The following is a 19,264-nucleotide window of genomic DNA, read 5'->3' on the forward strand; positions in this document are numbered from 1 at the left end:
CAGTGGATAGAGCGTCAGCCTGCGGACTGAAAGGTCCCAGGTTCGATTCCGGTCAAGGGCATGTACCTTGGTTGCGGGCACGTCCCCAGTAGGGGGTGTGCAGGAGGCAGCTGATCGATGTTTCTCTCTCATCGATGTTTCTAACTCTCTATCCCTCTCCCTTCCTCTCTGTAAAAAATCAATAAAATATATTTTAAAAAAAATAAAAATAAAAAATAAAGTGTTATTAAGCGGCAAAGTAATAAATTATCCCAATTGTTTTAAAATTAACAAGGTGGAAAACTGCCTTAAAAATCACTTGTAGACAGGTAATAAGAGAGCAGTGATTTAATGATTTAATGCTTAGCTGGGTAGCTAAGCTGGTTAGAGCATCACCCCGATACACTAAGGTTGCAGGTTGGATCCATGGTGAGGGCACATACAAGAATCAACCAATAAATGCATAAATAAGTGAAACAACACATCAATGTTTCTCTCTCCCCCCCCCCCCTTCTTTCTCCCTCTCTCTAAAATCAATCAATAAATATAAATATGTATCTACTCTCAATTTAGGAAACCCATTGTACTAGATTTCAGGTGTGTGGGGCTGGCAGGGTGACCTTGGAGATCAGGAGCACTGACGCCTCTTGGGACATCAGGAAGGGCCCGGGGCTCCCTGGCATGACTCACTGGCACCTTTGGGCAAATGGAGGGTGCTAGAGAATAATTTGAAAAATAAACATAAAACATCCCTCACCAAGTTAGAAAATCAAAGAGCAAAACAAATTGCAAGTATGCTACTTAGAAAGAACAGAGCTAGTAACAAAGAAATATGGATGTAGGAAAACAGAGACCAGACCACAGGGTTGACTCTTTGTTCTCTCCTGCTACATTAAAAGATAAGAAGCTTTTATATTATATACTTTTATACTTATACAGTCTCTTATTTCAACTCTGGCTTCTGGTATCAGTACCCTTTTATAGACAAAGAAACCAGGAGGAAAAACCTGGCCCAGGATCACACCACAAGAAAGCCACAGAGCCAGGATCTGAACCTTCCATTAACTACTACACCACTACATCCTTGTGTATCCTAAAGGCAGTAAAGCAGTAAACATCTTTATAAAATCTGTATATAGTGCCTCCAGAACATAACATTAGAAATCAGAAGAAAAATGTCCCTTGAGCCCCACCACCTTAGTATTTTATTTATTTCTGTCTCCCCAAAGCACCCAGCTTGTTGCTTTGTACACACCAGGCTTTATCCAAAGTCTCACTAAATGCTATATCTGTGTCTGTTCTGTTTGAGTAAAAAAGAATTTAAAGGAGGAGATTCCCGGAATTACAAAACCAAGAAAGCTTTCTGGTTACAAAAGCAAATGTACACGAGGAAAGGAAGCTCAAGTTCCTTAAAACACTTGACCGGGGTGGCACCGAGAGTCCCCAGAAGTGGAAATGGCCTTGGTCCAGAACCACCCCAGGCGGGTTCTACTCTAAGGCAAACACTTGGCCACTGGCAAAGCCACCACCTCCGCCCCACAAGAGCACATCTGAAAACTTCCCCCGCAGAGGCTCACTTCACTCCTCCAGGGACAGAGCCAGGAAGGGAAGGGAAAACTTTATTTTTCCAGACTAAAAGCCTTGTTTGCTTACTGTTAAAATATTAAACATTACACAAACTGTTGAGTATTTCAATATTTGCTTTTTAGGTGAGCAACTGAATTGGTCCAGAGTGAGTGCATACTGTGGGCTGCTAATTTCTGAGAAGTCTCTTGATGGCACAGAGAATTCCTCTAAAAATGGTTTTTCCAGTAGCTTTTGTTAAAGAGCTGTGGGTCGTGCCAGTTCACGAGCACCCACCATGGTTTAGGGGCCCACTGCTCAGCAGCACTCTTCAGTGCAGCAGTTGCCAACCAGTGGTCTGCGGACCAGTGGTGGTCCCTGAGGTCCGAAAGGTTGGCGACTGCTGCTTAGTGCATCTTGGGGAGTCTAGACACTTCCAATGTTATTTATCTATTTACTTGTTTATTTATTATTTTTTAATCCTCATCTGAGAGTATTTTTTTCCATGGATTTTTAGAGAGAGTGGAAAGGAGGAAGGGAGGGGGAGAAAGAGAAATATCCATTGGTTGCCTCCCACATGTGCCCGGACAGGGGCCAGGGATCAAGCCTGCAACTCAGACACTTCCACTTTTTAGATTTGTGGGGATTTTCTTTTTCATTATGGGCTTAAATATGTCCTACAATTTATACATATGCCAGTGCAAAAATAAAGTTTTATTTCTGCATATATAGAACAGAATGGTGTTAAATGCTTTAAGAGAGTCACTGCTGAGCTATCCTCCAGACCAGCGAGCAGAAGTGGACAAGGCACACACCCTATTATGTTCCTGTCATATCCCAGGTTCAGTACATCTCCTTCCATGGAAACCTAACTCTGCACAGGCCTGGAGGGAGGAACGGGTGGGAAGGAGGGGTCTTAATAAAGCCACAGGCATGCCTGCTGGTGTCAGGCAGAGAACAGACAACCATGGTTCTGCCCTCTTTACCACAGGTGTGGAATAGAGATGGCCTGGTTGGAGTGCTGGCCAGGACTCGGCACTTTTCCTGAGGACCAAGGTGGGTGAGGATCTATATCAGCTAGGAAAGCACTTCTTTATCAACATGGGAGTCTGTAACAGCCAGCAGTATTAAGGGTCAACATGTATACACACTGAAGAAGGCCTGACAAGTAATTAATGTTTGCTGGTAGAATCTGTGGCCTTTTAGGATACACAAGACAAAAGAGCATTTATTAATCCAACAAACATTTGCCAAGTGCTCACTGTATGATGGGCACTTTTACCAGGTAATAAGGATTTGGAAATGAAAATTCCAGCGTTCTTAATCCAAGGAGTTCACAATCTGAATGTCTGCATGTCTACAATTGCTAAACATGAAGCCAAATAAAAGCATCATGAAATTCTGGAGAAGAACGAATTTTTTTTTTTAAATATATTTATTGATATTTTACAGAGAGGAAGGGAGAGGGATAGAGAGTTAGAAACATCGATGAGAGAGAGACATCGATCAGCTGCCTCCTGCACACCTCCCATTGGGGATGTGCCCGCAACCAAGGCACATGCCCTTAACCGGAATCGAACCCGGGACCCTTCAGTACACAGGCCGACGCTCTATCCACTGAGCCAAACCGGTTTCGGCTGGAGAAGAACGAATTTGATGTGTATACATGTGTACGTGTGTGTGTGTGAGTGTGAGTATGTGAGTGTATGTGTAAGAGAGCTCTGGGAAGGCTTTCAGGAGGAGGTTGCATGGGAGACTGGTCTCAAGTTTATTATTTTTCCATTCTCATGTTTGGTTTATTCTTTTTTAAATAAATATATGCAAGTTTGTTAACTTAAAAATTCTGTTAAATGCAGTATACCTGCTTTAAATTAAAATAAAATTGCAGAAATATCCCCCTATACAAATATACATAAATATACAGGTAGATTTATCCAAAAAACAAAATGTCTGATCAAAATATGCATAGCAAAACTGGTGCTCTCTGGATTTACTGGGCCACATTTTGCAGCATTTGGAGCACGTTGGTCTCAAGTTTCTTATTAGCTGGAGTGGGAGGGCATTACTAGATCACGGAGAAATGAATGTGTGTGTGTGGAACAGCAAGTAGTTTGGAGTGGTGGTGGTGGTGGTGCGGGGGGGGGGGGGGGCGGGGGGAAACAGCAGGGAATAAGCCAGAAAGGGAAGCCAACAAGGGCTTGGATGCTATGTCAAGAAGGGAGTTGGGGTGGGGCATGGAGGGAGAGGGTCTCTAAATAAGCAGTAATGCTGGTTGTGCATGTTTTGTTTTGCTTAATCTTTTACTCAGTACATGATCCTTTTCTGGGGGCAGAGTGGACAGTAAATATGTGAAAATGTCTAATTCAATGAATTCTTCAGATGAAATGCCCATATAATAATAAACACTGTCAAAAACAGGCTAAAACTAGCAGGCACATTTACTGAGTATGGTTCCTGCCAGTGAATCCACTATTAGTCTCCAAATGTGGTGAGCAAGATTATCTGCTGGAGTAGTGGAATGGTGAGGAATTTTATTTATAAGTATTTTTCTTTAGAAATGAGAAAAATTTGCTTTACTAATATTTTTTAAAAATATTTTTATTGATTTTTAGAGAGAGAAGATGGTAGAGAGATAGAAAGATAGAAACATCGATGAGAGAGAAACATCATCAGTTGGCTGCCTTCTGCAGGGGATCGAGCCCACAACCCAGGCATGTGCCCTGACCAGGAATCGAACCAGTGACCTCTTGGTTCCTGGGTCAATGCTCAACCACTGACCACCACCACCTGGGCAGCTTTACTAATATTTAATACATGATGGACCCTAGCACCCTTGTTGGCCTGTGTGTCAGCAGCCATGGGATCCCTGATGGAGGAGAGGTTCTGTGATACGGGGGTGATGGCGGGCCCTTCTCACTAGTTTACTTGAAGCCTCTAAGATATGTTGGAGTTAACATACTTCAAGATAGCATGGTTGAAGGACCTTGTATGCATATATGCATGGGTCATGGACACACACAATGGGGCAGTGAGGACCTGGGGTAGGGGACAGGGATGGGCTGGAGGGGGCCAATGAGGGGGGGGGGGAAGGGGACATATGTAATACTTTCAACAATAAAGAATTAAAAAAAAAAAGATATGGTTGTATTCAATTAAAAACAAAAACCAGACTCTTAAATAGCAGAAGCATTATAATACTTTGTAGTGACTCAGGAATACCTGTGAAGATCTTTTATGACACAGAGGTTCACTGGTTATCTTGTGATTTAGAACTTAAGGAGGAAATCTGCATTTTCTTTCATGAAAAGTTCTGAATTTGGAGACCTTTTTCTTTTCTTTTTTTCAAGGGCAAATGACTGCAGCAGTGTGTCAGCTAGCTTCTTTCAAGCCAACATACTCAAATCAGTCCCTTTAAGGATGCTGCAAGAGCACCATTTCACATACATCTACACTTGCACACCAAAAGCTTTGGGAACTAGACTGCCAGCTTCTCTGATGGCCCATGAACATTTATCAGCCCAAATTCAAGAGCCCTTGCATGATTGGTGAGTGGGATTGAAAAACAAGTACTGGACTCATAGCACTGGACTCTCTGTGTCTCCATGAGGTGTGTCATGTTTACCACAAGAACCAGGAACTAAAATAAACAGGACACAGAACCAGAACGAGACATTCAAATGATGGAACATATATTTCACTATTTTATAAGTGAGATGTAGACCTGATCACATGGTTTCTTATAAAAACAGCATATGTTGGTGTGATAGATTTTGTAGCATTAGTATATTGACAAAATTTAATCATGTTCACTTTCCCTCTCATTTGTGTATATTTCTATGTCCATAATATCAGGACAGTAGTGTATGACTATAATTTATAAATAAGTACAATATATGGGGGATACATACTTAAATTCTTTTACACAGGAAGTGCACAAAAAATAGTTTTTAGATGACGTATTTATACAAGTGGTCCTTGTGTGAATGAGATGGGAAGAAATCCCTAAGGCTCAGTCATTGTCTGAGAGCAGACCCCTCCACACCTCTCCAGGCGGGTTTGAGGCTGTGGTCATTCACATTGGGAGGCTCAGGTGGAGACCTAGTGTGCTGGTCTCACACTCAACACTACCACCAGCTCTGTTCAGGGTTGGGGGCAGCCATCTCCTCAGGATCACATGGCTCTGAGTTTACATTAAAGCTTCTGGTGGGAGTTGATAGGGTATATTTCTGCCAAAGATGTGGCCCAAAGGAGGCTATTAGGAGAGAGTTCTATGAAATCTGTGCTGCTCATCCCTTTAAAACTTCTTATTTGTGTATATTTCTATGTCCACAATATTCATGACAGTAGTGTATGACTATAATTTATAAATAAATATATGGGGATACATACTTACATTCTTTTACAAAAGAAAGTGCTGCCTGCTTTTCTAACCCCTGCTGTAGCCTCAGTCGCATTCCCAGTCCTGCTAGCTCATCTGCCTCTCTAGGTGTAGGAAATGAAGTAATGTGGCAACTGGAATCCCCAGGGAGAGGTAACCATGGATCTTTTGTAAGGAGCAAGGTGCACCTCATTACTCAGCTCCTGAAACGGCTCCTACCTGCCTGTTGACTCCAAATCTCTTCAAATGTGCAAATAACTTTGAGCCATTCATACACTGCACGAGTCCCCCAGGACAGGGACTGACACAGCTTACACTTTCCCACAGGTGTCTGGGCCTTCTAGGGTTTTGTCTGCTTGGAATACCATCCACCATATCTGTCTCCACCTTCTGAAATCCCACCTATTATTTCAGCCCAGTCCTCGCACCTCTGTCAATCAATCACTGATAACCTTGGTTCAAGGGTTCTTCATCTTGGCTGAACAACAGAATCTTTTGGAGGAGCTTTAAGGCAGAAACTGATGTCTGAGGCCCATCCCTGGAGATTCTGGACTCTGCTCTGGACATGGGGCTCTTTCCCAAGTGATTATAACATTCAGCCAGAGTTGAGACCTTTTGCTCTTGCTGAAAGCTATCCCTCCACCTCTGGACATCTTCAGCAGCTTTTCTGAATGTCTCATGTATCACTTATCTTGTCCTGTCTTATGTCACAGTTACTTGTGAATAAGTCATCTCTTTAATTCTACCCTAAAGTCCCCAAGAGCAGGGGCCATGTCCGCGAAACCTTTCAGTCATTCACAGAGCCTTGCCCACATTCTGCTCAGAGTTCTAGAATGCTTTCAGACTCAATAGCAGAAGAGTCTACTGCCATCTCAAGAAGCAGGTCTGGAGAAGAAACTGTTAACTAGGCAGTATTACGTGGGCCTTCCCAGTTGAGAGTAAGTCAAAACAGGGTCCTATGAGACTGCCTGGCACATGCACCATGGGAGGCTAACATCTTTTTAAAAAACAGCTTGAGCTACCTTCTCTTGTTCCAAAAGGCTATCTCATCAGAATGGTCATAGATCACCTTAGAGAGGGAATGATGCCATCCTATTTGTCAGATAGAATAAGCAAGTATTTATTTTTAATTCTCTAAGAAGTTAAAAAGATGGGGGAGGGGGGATTCTCATGGCATCCATTTTTACCTATTTTCTTTTTCTCTTACATTTCCCATGATGAAAACTTCCTAAAGGAAAACAACCTTCATCCTTTCAAGTTTACAAAAGGCAGCATCAAATATACCGAATCAAATGGTATGTTGCTCAGGAGAAAAGAGCATTAACTTTTTCATTTGAACCTTGACTCAGTCTCCATGTGCCAGGTACTGGCTATGTGCTGGACAGCAAGACCTAACAAGAGCTAATCAATGCCTTCAAGGAGCTCATAGTTCGAGAGGCAAAGGGACAAACAACATAAACAATCCTATAAGGCAACAGCTTTAATTGGATCATGTCCAAGGAAGTGAGGAGAGGGCATGCACAAATATACACTTGCCCTAAACCCTTCTGCAGGAGACAGGCCCTGACCTCGTTAAGTTTATAGTGTACTGTGTGAGGACAGATACCCGTGTAAACACAAATTACACCAAATCAGGACTGACCATGGACACCAGAAGGTTGTACTTAGGGTTGCTGATGCCTCTCCGCCTAGACCAGGAGTACCCTTCCTGCTGTCCCCCACACAACTCCCACCACCAAGAGTGGACCCCTGGATCCTCAATGGACCCCCGTTCTGGGACTGAGGGTTGGGGAGGAAGGCGACTCCACTATGGAGAAGGATTACCACCCACATTGGGACTCTGCACCGAGAGATGAGCCAGCAGCATTCTTGGAGGCCCTGCCTCGGCTCCCTAGCCTGGGACGCAGCAGGACTCTACCAGACAGGTGTTGAGAATGCCTGCTGGATGAATGCGGCGGGTCTTATCTCGGCTGGGCACAAAGGATTCCGCAGCTATTCTGTCCGGGAAGGTTTAGGTTTCTCCGAGGCCGGGTGGCTTCAGCGACCTGCCTGCAGGGATGGGGACACGCCCAGAGAGGTTCGAGCGGTGAGGAAGCCTTAGTCAGGGCGGCCTGGCGCTGCAGGGAGATGCACCTGCTGGGCCGGCGCGGGTGGGCACGGGCAGAGCGGGGGCGGTGCAGGGTGGCGGGGCGCCGGGGCAGGTCGGCTGGGGCTGGGGGCGGCCGGGGCGGGGAGCGGCTCCGCAGCCGCGCGCACATTTGCGGCGGATCCTACGGCACTCACCGACCATTGGCACCGGGGATGCGGCGGCCGGCGCTCTGCCCTCTCGCGGGGTCCACTCCTTCGGCTCCCAGCTCCGCTCCAGCCTCGCGGAGGAAGCCGTCACGGAGGGGAGGGGGCGCCGGCGACCCGCCACAGGACAGACCTGGCCGCTCAGGATCCTGCAGGGGGCGCGCCGGCCAGCTCGCGCGTGCGCCTTGGGCCGCCCCTGCGGGTGCCCTTCCCTCCCCGGGTCGCCCCGCCCCGCCCCGCTCGCGCTTGCGCAATGCCTCGCTCGCCGGGCCATGGCCCGCAGAGGGCGTGAGACGCCCAGCCCGGCGAGGTTTCGGACACAGCAGAATTATCGCTAGGTGCTGCGAAGCCGCTGAAGTAGTCAATGCCGAAACCTTGACCTTCGTTGGCTTCCTTCCATTTCCCCTTCAGCACTGTCTTTTGTTGGGTGCCCCTTCTCCACTCGGACCTCTAGCTCGGCCTCACCCTCTTGGTGGGCAAGCTCGTCTTTTGGGTCGGAAACCCTGTTCGGTGCTGCTGGGGCGGGTGAGGCCCTGGGAGGGCCAGGAACTTTCTGGAAAACGGCAGTAGGGGTAGGCAGGAAGGCCGGGCATCCCGGGATGTGACCACGGTGACTGGGCGCAGTTCAAAAGGGTGGGGAGGCCAGGGGGTCCCGAGATTGGGTCAGAATCACCTCAGGCAGGGGAGTCGCAGGTTAGGGTTCCAAGGTCAAGTTGGGGTCACCTTGGGTGAGGAGGATTCCGAAGCTAGATTGGGGAGGAGGGTAATGGGTCGGGCTGGACCGAAGGGGAGCGAGGTCGGGTCGGAGTCACGTGGGAACGATAGGTTCCCGAGGCAGGACCAGGGACCATCTGTGTAGGAAGGGTCGCTGGATAAGGGCAAGGTCACCTGGGACTGAGAAGGTTCCGAGGCCTGGATGGGTCACCTGGGACTGGAGGGTCTCGTGGCAGGGGTGGTTCGGTGAGGGTGGCCTGGGCTGGAGTGTGGACGGCACGGCCAACAGTCTCCAAGGCCTGGCCCACTAGTGTCTGAGTCTCCAGGACTCAGGATCCTCGAGCGGCCTGAGGGACACCGCAGGTGGGCTGCTCCGCCCGACACCCCCACTCCTGGCCTCCGGCAGTTCCTATCAGCGGTTGCTGGGCCACACCAGGCCGGCCAGCACCTGGGGCGCCGCCTGCTGGCCAGCCGGCTCCTGTCTCTGCTCCCTGCACGCCTTGGGATGAGGATGCCAGTGAACCGTAAAGACCTAAGTCACGTTTATTCTCCTGCTACCCGAAAACTCCTTATGGATTAGTGATTGAGTGTCTCCATGCCTCACTTGATTTTCTTTAAAAAAATTTTTTTATTGTTGATAGTATTACATATGTCTGCCATCCCCCCTTTGTCCCCTCCTTCCCCCATTTGATTTTCTTCATAGCACCTTTCATTATCTGAAGTGGTATTCACTTATTTGTTTACTTTTCTTCCTTCTATCTCCCTTACCAGAAGGTGGTCTCCGTAAGGAAAGGCATTTTGTCTAGTTTACGGCTATATCCCAGGGTACTAGAATGGCACAGAGGAGGCACTTGGTAAATATTTGTTGAATGAAAAAGTCACAGACCTGGTTTTAAATCTTAATCTGACCCCTTAACTAGTAGGCATATCATTTTACCTTTCTGAACCTCAATTTCTTTATCCCTAAAATTAAAATAATAATAGTAATAATACCAAACTCAATGGTATTTTTTTAGGGTCAAATAAGAAAATGCATAAGTGCTTATTACAATGCCTGGCACATAAATGCCAAATAAATGGTAGTACAATGTGAGTACAACTAGAGACTTATATAGCCTGCTCTTTATAATGAGCATACAGGAAAAAAAAACACCCACAATTGAATGCAACTATGGGATAGGTAGGGGAGTGGATTATTATTGTGCTGTAAACATCTTACTAGTAAAAACCATCTCTCCCCATCAGTCCTCACAGATTGCACCCCCTCTTCCCAACCAAAGTGTCTATCAGAAAACTCTATGGACCTGTCTGGCTGGTCCTTTTCTTTACTTTGCCTCTTCCTCACTCAATTTTTTTTTTCTTTCAAGACCAAACTTTGCTATTTCCAATTTAGATTGGTTACACCTTGCAGTTACTTTCCAGCCCTTTTCTAAATCTGATCCTGGGTCTGCATCACCAAATCCAGAGTTGGCTGACTCAGAATTTCCCCTAGATGGAAGGTGAGAGTGGGGGTACTGGAAGAAGAATGACCACACAGATCAAGATAGACAATTGCAAAGAGTAGTAATTTTATATATTTGTTCTTAATCATGTCAGGGTGCTTGCTATTGTAATTATTATTAATTATCGTAATCATGATCGGGAGGGTGTAAAGGTCACTGGCAAAGCAAGTTTGTTATGTGCAAAGAGTTCAGGTTCTGGACTCCTGTTTAGAAACAACTGCTCACAGTGGGCTGGACATTTTTGATGTTCCACAACAATAAAAATTTAATCAAATTTCTGCTTAGAGCTACTATTGAAAAAAGAAGCCAAATCTACGGTAGATGCTCCATCTAGTCTTTTCCCTCCACACGGAAGCCCAGGTTAGGGTCATAATTTGTTCAAAGTCACACCTTATAGATGAGACTGGAACCCAGTGTTCAGGTTCCTGGGCTTGTTAACACTTTCTGGTATGTAAATTACTCACATTCATATATCATGAATATATGCTGAGGAATTACATGGCATACTCCTTGGGGTTGCCATGGCAAAGGCATTTCTCAACATGGATAACAAAAGTTAAAGTGGATGGTGGCACATAAATTTTGTGGCTTTACAAAAGGCAGTAAACCTAGTTGTTACAATAGTTGGCTGACATTTATAGATACATAATATCCACGCTATATGCCTTTTTAAATGAAACCAATATGTCAGCTCCTATTTCTTTTGCAGGAATACAAATACTATCTACCTATCTATCCCAATATATGTTTTGTTTGTTTGTTTGTTTTGGGTACAGAAGTGTCCAAGTTGCTGGTATTCAATGCACAGTTTTAGAAAGGGCTCCTCTGATTGTTTCCATAGGAACAGTGATATAATTGGGGGATAAATTTTAGATCAATGGCTGTACACTTACTCCTTCAGGCCGTGATTGAGAGGCATCATCTTGTAGTGGTTAAAGCCCGTTATTGAATCTGACCACACAGCCTCAAATTGAATCTCAAATCTTAATGTCTTACTTAGCCATTATGTGCCTTGGTTTCCTTGTGTAAAATGGGGATCATATAGTGCCCACTTCATAGGAGGGTTGTGAAGATTTGATGCATCAAAACATTTAAAATACTTAGAAAAGTGCGTGGCACTTAGCAAGGGCCCAGTTTCCAGTCTCGGGGAGATGATGAGTAAAGCCTTCTGTAATCATTTGTGTATAAGTTCTCGTGTAAAAATAATTTTTTTTTTTTTACATTTGAAAATAAAAGTTATCATTTTTCTTGGGTAAAAAGTTAGGGATGGGATTGTTGGATGGTATGGAAGTATATGTTTAGCAATATAAGAAACTGCCAAAATATTTTCCCAAGTAGCTGTACCATTTTGCATTGTCACTGGCAATATACTAGTATAACAGTTCCAGTTGCTGTGTATCTTTGTCAGTACTTTTTTTAAAATCAGCCATTCTAGTAGCTATGTAGTAGTATTTTATTGTGATTTAAGTTTGTGTTTTTTCTAATGACTAATGATGTTGAACATCTTTTCATAGTCTTATTTGCCAACCATGTATTCTTTTTGGTGAAACATCTTAAATTTTTGTTTTAATTCATTAACAATAATTGGGTTGTTTTCTTACTTTGAGTTTTGAGGGTTTTATACATCTGGATACAGCTCCTTTGTCAGATAGCGATTTGCAAATATTTTCTCCCAGTCTGTGGCTTTTCTTTTTATTCTATTAGTCATCTTTAGCAGAGAAAAAGTTTTTAATTTTGGTGAAGTCCAACTATAAATTTTTCTTTTATGCTTTTGATGGCATAGCTAAGAAATCTTTGTTTAATCCCAGGTCACAGAAATGTTCTATATTTTTTTCTATGCTCTGTTTTGAATTAATTTCATATAATGGATTGAGGTATAGATCAAAGTGGGTCTTTTTTTTTTTTTTAACCATACATGGATTCCAATTGTTCCACCACCATTTGTTAGAAAGGCTATCTTTTTCCATTCAGTTGCACCTTTGTCAAAAATTGACTATATTTGTGTAGGTCTATTTCTGGATTCTCTTTTCTGCTCCATTGATTTGTGTATCTTTGATCTAATTTTAGCCCAAGGTTTGGCAAATTTCCTATAAAGGGCAAACTTTTTCTGTAAAGGGCAAAATTTTAGCTTTGCATGTCAACGGGCAAAATTGAGGATATCATATAGATACTTGTTATATAAGAGACAAAACAAGTTTTCACAGAATTTTTATTAGTGAAATTCAATATAATAGGGAGGGGTGTAAATGGGATAGAGGAGGTCAATGGGGGGAAAATAATATATACTTTCAACAATAAAGATAAATTTTAAAAATTCAATATAATAATTGAGTACAATTTTTTTGTAATATATATCTACTAATGAGAAAAATGGAGTTTTTTTTTATGAGACAACATATTTGTTAGGTGGGGTTCAAAGTGTTCCCGCCGAAACCGGTTTGGCTCAATGGATAGACTGTCGGCCTGCGGACTGAAGGGTCCTGGGTTCGATTCCAGTCAAGGGCATGTACCTTGGTTGTGGGCACATCCCCAGTGGGAGGTGTGCAGGAGGCAGCTGATCGATGTTTCTTTCTCATCGATGTTTCTAGCTCTCTATCCCTCTCCCTTCCTCTCTGTAAAAAATCAATAAAATATATTAGAAAAAAAAACAACACAAAGTGTTCCCTATCATCAAAATTGATATTGTAAATATTGTAAATATTCAACTCGTAATGCTGATCTGTAATGAGATTTTGTGTATTTCACTTTGAAGATATGATATTGATTGAATGTATTTATGGCTTGAAAAGCATTGACAGAATTCTGTTACATTCTTCTCTTTTATTTTTGCCTTTTAATAACTCATTACATTACAAATTAATCACATCCAATTGAAGGTTATGTGGAGGCTCCTTAATTGACCAGTTAAATGGATTTTGAAATATGAAAATTTTCTTTGCACTTAAATCAAGGTCTGAAAAAAATAAATGATGCTGGAACAATAGTTTGAGCTTGGAATATACATCTGCTGCAAATTTGTGTGGGAATGAAGATTTCACTCCTTGTTTTATCTTTTGACAGCATGGGAGGTGCTCAATGCAGCTTGCTATTGCTTGTGATTTAAACAACATAGGTTGTCATCAAAATGACTGTACCACAGTATGTTTCACATGTAAGCACTGTAAAAGCTGACTTCAAAAGCTATTCAATGTTCAGTAATAGTGGTTATGGGGAGCTCTTTCAACCATTAAAAGCTGTCAAAATCATTCTTAGTTTATAGGCTATAAAAATTGGGTAGTGGATTTGGCCCATGGGTCAGTTTGCCTGCTTATGCTTTAGCAATACCATATTGTCTTAGTTAGTGTAGTTTTAGGAACTCTTGAAATGAGGTAATAGGAGTCCTCCAGTTTTGTTCCTTTTTCAAAATGATTTTGACTATTCCAGCTCCTTTGCCATTTCATATGGATTTTAGAGTCAACTTGTTGATACCTACAAAAGATATTGCAGAGCTTCCAGCCAAGATGGCAGAGTAGGTAAATGCTGTGCTCACATCCTCCCATGACCACATCCAAGTCACAACTACATTATAGGGCAGCAATCAATGAGAACCACCTGAGGAGTAGCTGAACAGAAGTCTTATAACTAAGAATGTAAAGAAGAAGCCAAGATGAGATTGGAAGGAGGGGAGGAGACATGGATTGGTCAGGTCCTACACACAGGTGTGGTGAATAAGGATCAGGGGAGATATCTTGGCTGTGGTGATGCCCCCTGAAGAGTGAGCGTTCCTAGCCCCCGACCCAACTTCCCAGTCTGGGAAGAGGAGTTCTCATAGTATCTGGCTGTGAAAACCAGCAATCTGAGTGAGACAAAGGGCTGATGGAGTCCTACACATTCCTCTTGAGAGGCTCACATAGGAACTCACTTGCTCACAAACTTGTTCTCTGTAAGTTCCAGGGAAGGGGCAGCAGCTTGAAAGCACCACGAATATACAGGGAGGAACTGGATTGATTAGCTTCAGGGCAAGGGCTGGAGGGGCAGGGATCAGGACAGTTCTCTCAGGAGATGGAAGCCCTCGCAGGTGCCATTGTTCCTTTGTTGACCCCTCTCTTCACCCAGCTTACATTTGCAGGCAGTCATCAAATATGAGTTCTCCATTGGACCCATCCTGGTGATTCCCTGAGACCCTGCCTGACCCAACTCATGTGCCCTGGAGCTGCTTCCAGTGGCTTTTCCATATGAGCAGCCTGCCTCGGCTCAAGCTGCAGACAGTTTTTTTAAAATATTTTTTTGTTGATTTCAGAGAGGAAGGGAGAGGGAGAGAGAGATAGCAACATCAATGATAAGAGAAAATAATTGATTGGCTGCCTCCTGCATGCCCCAACGCCCCCCCACGCCCCCCGCCATTGAGCCCGCAACTCAGGCATGTGCCCTTGATAGGAATTGAACCCGAGACCCTTCAGTCCGCAGGCCGACACTCTATCCACTGAGCAAAACCAGCTAGGGCAGTGGTCTGCAAACTGCGGCTCGAAAGCTACATGGGGGTCTTTGACCCCTTGAGCAGCCGTGGGCAAACTACAGCCCACGGGCCGGATCTGGCCTGTTCGGCTGTTCTATCCGGCCCGCGGAGCCGAAAGATTGGAGGGTTCTCTTGCTCTCCCCTCCGCTCCTTTACTTTGAATTTATATTAGTTCACACAAACACTCCATCCATGCTTTTGTTCCGGCCCTCCGGTCCAGTTTAAGAACCCATTGTGGCCCTCGAGTCAAAAAGTTTGCCCACCCCTGCTGAGTGTGGCTCTTCCACAAAATACCACATGCAGGCGCGCACGTACAGCGCGATTGAAACTTCGTGGCCCATGCGCAGAAGTCGGTTTTCAGCTCTCATTTCAATCGCTGTACTGTTGATATTTGGCTCTGTTGACTAATGAGTTTGCTGACCACTGAGCTAGGGCATCAAGCTGCAGACTTTCCTAAAATCTCTCAAAAGTCCATAAACCCCAAACAAGCAGCACTGGCTTCGGTGTGCCCTCTACCTCTTGCTAAGCAGTCCCAAGCTCAGTACAACTGGACTCAACTTGCATTGTAAATTTCATCAGGTGGCACCAAGCCTGGCATAACCTGTGGTCAGTGTTGGCTTGGAGCACAACTATAGCTAAGTGACCACAAGCTTGGCACAAGGGCGTCTGGCTTCAGCTCGCATCATGGTGACCACCAAAGGATTCCAAGCCAAGTACTAGTGGTGGCTGTCCTCAGTTCAATGCATAGCCTCTCCCAAGCACCTCCAAGCCCAGCACAAGGGGCAACCAATCACAAATCACTTTGTAGCTCCCACCAAGAAACTAATGGTACAAATGGTGACTGACCTTGGCCTCCACCAGGATCCCTCCCAGAGGCTCCAGAACCAACACATCTGGTGGCCAGATTCAGACCACACGAGAGCACCACCCAACCAGCTCCACAAACGACGCACCTGAAGGGTAGGCTTGTCTGGATCAGCCCCTGCTCAACAGCTTGTCTGCTGTAGTCACAGCCAGCCCTGACAGTCAGTCAGCCTGACGGTCAATCCCACCAACGGACGTGCCAACAGCTACTAAGGCTCGACTACAATAGAAGGGCACACACAACCCACACAAAGGACATCCCTGGAATACCTGGGTCAGGTGATCAAGGAGACTGCACCAATAGGCCTCTCTACTATATAAGGCCACTCAGCCAAGACTGAGAGACAATAGCAGGTCTACCTAATACATAGAAACAAACACACAGAGTCAGATAAAATGAGGAGATAAAGAACCATGTCCCAAATGAAAGAACAGAACAAAACTTGAGAAAAAGAACTACACAAAATGGAAACAAGCAATCTACCACATACAGAGTTTAAAATACTGGTTATAAAGATGCTCAAATAGATGAAACAGTGAGAATTTTACCAGAAAGATAGAAAAAGATAGAAACCATTAAAAAAAAAAAAAAGAACCAGTCAGAAGTGAAGAATATAATAACTGAAATAAAGAATACATTAGAAGGCATCAATAGCAGAATTGATGAAGCAGAGGATTAAATCAACAATATGGAAGACAAGGTAGGAGAGAACACCCAATTGGAACAGCAAAAAGAAAAAATAATATTTAAAAAAATGAGGCTAGTTTAAGGGACCTCTGGAACAACACTAGTGTACCAACATTCTTTTTTTTTAAAAAAATATTTTTTTATTGATTTCAGAGAGGAAGGGAGAGGGAGAGAGAGATAGAAATGTCAATGATGAGAGAGAATCCTTGATCAGCTGCACGCCCCACAATGGGGATCAAGCCCACAAACCCAGGCAAATGCCCTGACCAGGAATCACACCGTGATCTCCTGGTTCATAGGTCGACACTCAACCGCTGAGTCACGCTGGCTGGGCATAGGATAGCACAGAAATTTGAATTCATTAAATATATATATATATTTCAGAGAGAGAGGTAGGGAGAGAGAAAGAGAGAGAGAGAGAGAGAAATGATGAGCGAGAATCATTGGCTGCCTCCTGCCCACCCCACACACTGGGGATTGAGCCCGAAACCCAGGCATGTGCCTTGACCGGAATCAAACTCTGACCTCCTGATTCAACCACTGAGCCACCGGCTGGGCATAACACAGAAATTTGAGGAAATATTCTTCCAGTATTAAACAAGTATTACTCAATTCAACAAAAATGTTGCTCACCTCATGGACAAATGAAGTTCTGACATCCATCTCTGTTGTTTCACTTTTATCTCAATTATTTTTTTAATATATTTTATTGATTTTTTACAGAGAGGAAAGGAGAGGGATAGAGTTAGAAACATCGATGAGAGAGAAACATCGATTCAGCTGCCTCTTGCACATCTCCTACTGGGGTTGTGCCTGCAACCAAGGTACATGCCCTTGACCAGAATCGAACCTGGGACGCTTCAGTCTGCAGGCCGACGCTCTATCCACTGAGCCAAACCGGCCAGGGCTATCTCAATTATTGTTCATTAAAACATCAACCAACATCCTTGTTAGAACAATACTCAGAGAGCTAGCTGTTAAACCAGCTAACACACCACTGCCTCCAGCCCAAGCCATGGGAGGGCGCCACCCTGGTAGTACTTGCAGCCTTCTGCCTAGTCAAGCCTTCAGAGGACTACAGCCCTGGCCAATAGCGCCACTGCAGCCTGGAGAGAGACCTTGAGAAAGAACCAGTCAACCAAACCACTCCCAAATTCCTGAACCAGAGAAACTATGTAAGATAATAAATGTTTAGTATTGTTTTACGCTGCTAAGTTTTGGAATAGTAGCAGCAATAGATAACAAACACATCATCTTCGACAGAACTGTACTGAAGGGAAAAATGAGTCAAAATGGACTGGATTATTTTGTTGTGACAAATTCCCAAAAGTAGAATAACTGACGCAATGATTATGAATAAAAATTTGTTTCTTGAGTTATTAACAGTTTGCTGCCAACAACGAATATATCTTTTTCTTAAAATAGATATTAAGTAATATTTCATTTCTGTTTTAATTTGCATGTGGTGTCTTTTAAGGAAAAGAATGATTTTATTCATGCTAATATTGCCTCAGTTCTTTGGAAAAGCCATCGGTCAGTTAATTCAATACTTAGTGTCTATATAAGAACTAGCTATTCTTGCTCTGACTGGTTTGGCTCAGTGGATAGAGCGTCGGTCTGCGGACTGAAAGTCCCCAGGTTCGATTCCGGTCAAGGGCATGTACCTTGGTTGTGGGTACATCCGCAGTAGGAGGTGTGCAGGAGGCAGCTGATTGATGTTTCTCTCTCATCGATGTTTCTAACTCTCTATCCCTCTCCCTTCCTCTCTGTAAAAAATCAATAAAATATTAAAATATGTTTTAAAAAAAAGAACTAGCTATTCTTGCTAGCAGTATATAATCTAGGCACAGCTCCTTTTTTCTTTATTATTCTTGTTTTAACTTCTTATTTATTAGTATTTTAAATATGTTTTTATTGATTTCAAAGAGAAAGAGAGAGAGAAATATCAATGATGAGAGAGAATCATTGATTAGCTGCCTCCTGCATGCCCCCTATTGGGGATTGAGCCCACAACCCGGGCATGTTCCCTTGACCGGAATGGAACCGGGGATCCTGCAGTCTGCAGGTCGACGCTCTATCCACTGAGCCAAACCAGCTAGGGCCTAACTTCTTATTTTTTTCAAACTCTACATGACTTTTATTTTTTAAATTCAAACAAAATGAAATGTGTTGCAATTTTGAGAATTTGATTTCTTTTTGTTTTTTGTTTGGTTTAGGGTTAGTAAGTTGGCAGATTCCAGTACAGAGTTCCAAGCCATCAAGCTTCCCTCTGTCCATTCTCACCCCCTGATTAGCAGAGTTCCTGTTAACAGAATTAAACGTCTTTATTCAAGGATCTTCTCAACACAATCTGGCCGGCCAATCCACCCAAACACTGGGGTGAGCAAATATTTCTAATGCATGCAAGAAAGCAGTTTTGGTTTAATTCTTGAAATCATGCTAGTGTTCTGTCAAGAAGTATATATCAACTTTTAACAAAGGCTTAAGAAAAAATATGCTAATTTTAGGCATAAAGACCAGCTGTATTCCATTTCAGCAATACCATACTCTCTGTTTTGGTTCAAAGGCAAAATTTGGTGTGTTTCTTTTTTTACCAGGATTAATACAGTGGAAGAAAGTATCAGAAAAGATCACAGCAAAGATCTTGTCCATTCCTCCTACCAGGAAGAAGAAACAATAAAAACACTAAATCTAGCCCTAACTGGTTTGGCTCAGTGGATACAGCGTTGGCCTGCGGACTCAAGGGTCCCAGGTTCGATTCCAGTCAAGGGCATGTGCCTCGGTTTCGG

The 19,264-nt window shown here is 43.7% G+C and overlaps 1 protein-coding gene and 1 pseudogene across 2 annotated transcripts in view; one reads left to right on the top strand and one right to left on the bottom strand.

The window, feature by feature from the left end:
• The window catches only part of ABCA3 (ATP binding cassette subfamily A member 3), a 51,106-nt gene extending 42,666 nt beyond the window's left edge, over positions 1-8,440 (bottom strand). The window contains exon 1 of the mRNA XM_080680460.1: positions 8,204-8,440. The gene's annotated coding sequence lies outside the window, so the exon portion shown is untranslated. The remainder of the gene's footprint in view (positions 1-8,203) is intronic.
• A 7,167-nt stretch (positions 8,441-15,607) lies between these two features.
• Positions 15,608-19,264, top strand: part of LOC308252677 (ATP-binding cassette sub-family A member 17-like) — a 36,703-nt pseudogene continuing 33,046 nt past the window's right edge. The window contains exons 1-2 of the transcript in view: positions 15,608-15,636; positions 18,692-18,854. The product of the transcript in view is annotated as an ATP-binding cassette sub-family A member 17-like (transcript). The remainder of the gene's footprint in view (positions 15,637-18,691; positions 18,855-19,264) is intronic.

This window comes from Plecotus auritus (assembly GCF_963455305.1).
Source record: "Plecotus auritus genome assembly, chromosome: 7".
Taxonomy (NCBI): domain Eukaryota; kingdom Metazoa; phylum Chordata; class Mammalia; order Chiroptera; family Vespertilionidae; genus Plecotus; species Plecotus auritus.